The sequence below is a fragment of the Heterodontus francisci genome, chromosome 33, assembly GCF_036365525.1.
Source record: "Heterodontus francisci isolate sHetFra1 chromosome 33, sHetFra1.hap1, whole genome shotgun sequence".
In the NCBI taxonomy this organism is placed as follows: Eukaryota; Metazoa; Chordata; class Chondrichthyes; order Heterodontiformes; family Heterodontidae; genus Heterodontus; species Heterodontus francisci.
This window is the reverse complement of record NC_090403.1, coordinates 43,304,110-43,305,707: the sequence shown is the minus strand read 5'-3', so window position 1 is coordinate 43,305,707 and position 1,598 is coordinate 43,304,110. Positions and strand designations below refer to the sequence as shown.

The 1,598-nt window shown below is 45.3% G+C and overlaps 1 non-coding gene across 1 annotated transcript; it reads right to left on the bottom strand.

Annotated features, from left to right (window-relative positions):
- Positions 1-1,305: 1,305 nt before the first annotated feature.
- trnak-cuu (transfer RNA lysine (anticodon CUU)) lies at positions 1,306-1,378 on the bottom strand. The gene has a single exon. It is a non-coding gene; the product is annotated as a tRNA-Lys (tRNA).
- Positions 1,379-1,598: the final 220 nt, after the last annotated feature.

Genomic DNA, 1,598 nt, shown 5'->3' with positions numbered 1-1,598 from the left:
AACATGGACAAAAGAGCTGAACTCAAGAGGTGAGGTGAGAGTGACTGCCCTTGACATCAAGGCAGCATTTAACCAAGTATAGCATCAAGGAGCCCTCGCAAAACTGGAGTCAATGGGAATCAGGGGGAAAACTCTCCGCTGGTTGGAATCGTACTAGCACAAAGGAAGGTGGTTGTGGTTGTTGGAGTTCAATCATCTGAGCTCCAGGACATCACTGCAGGGGTTCCTCAGGGTAGTGTCCTAGGCCCAACCATCTTCAGCTGCTTCATCAATGACCTTCCTTCAATCATAAGGTCAGAAGTGGGGATTATCAACATCCTGGGGGTTACCATTGACCAGAAATTGAACTGGGACCAACCATATAAATACCGTGGCTACAAGAGCAGCTCAGAGGCTAGGAATCCTGAGGCGAGTAACTCACCTCCTGACTCCCCAAAGTCTGTTCACCATCTACAAGGCACAATTCAGGAGTGTAATGGAATACTCTCCAATTGCCTGGAAGGGCTGCACTTTCAACAACACTCAATAAGCTCGATACTATCCAGACAAAGCAGTCTGATTGATTGGCACCCCGTCCACAAACATTCACTCCCTTGACCACCAACTCACAGTGGCAGCAGTGTGTACCATCAACAAGATGCATTGCAGCAACGCACCAAGGCTACTCGGGCAGCACCTTCCAAGCCTACAACCTCTACCACCTAGAAGGACAAAGGCAGCAGATGCGTGGGAACACCACCACCTGCAAGTTCTCTTCCAAGCCATACACCATCCTGACTTGGAACTATATCGCCGTTCCTTCACTGTCACTGGGTCAAAATCCTGGAACTCCCTTCCTAATAGCACTCTGGGTGTACCTACCTCCCATTGACTACTGAGGTTCAAGAAGGCAACTCACCACCACCTTCTCATGGGCAATTAGGGTTGGGCAATAAGTGCTGGCCTGGCCAGTGACGCCCACATCCCATGAAATGAATTAAAAAAAGCAAACAAGGAGGACGTTGGCTTTGAGAAGGACTGGGAGATCCAATCCATTGCAACTGGGAGGAGATTGTGACTTTTATCTGCAAGGATACCTTTTCGATGAGAACACTATAACATATAAATGTGATGTGGGGTTTTCAACTGTGTTAATAAGTTAATGGGAAATACCTTTCTCTAATTTAGTGCATTAATTACCTATTAGGTACTCATAGTGTCATAGAGTTATACAGCACAGAAACAGGCCCTTCAGCCTACTGTGTCCATGACAGCCATCAAACCTATTTATTTTAATCCCAAAACACCAATGTTTAAAGTTGAACTCACCCAGTGTGGGGCTCAAGCCCACAACCCTGAGATTAAGAGTCTCATGCTCTGCCCACTGAGCTAGCCAGGCATGTTTAGTTAATGTTGATTTTGAGTTTAGTTGTTATAGTAAAAGTCTTAAAACATGAACTCTTGTTGTGTAATTCTTTAATTGTTCTGGGGAGTGTATATCTCTTGTATTAAAGTTAATGGTCTCTACTGAAGTTGTAATAATATCAAGAAAATCAGTGGTCCTAGTACTGACCTCTGGCGAACCACACTCTATACCTTCCTCCAGTCCGAAAAACAAC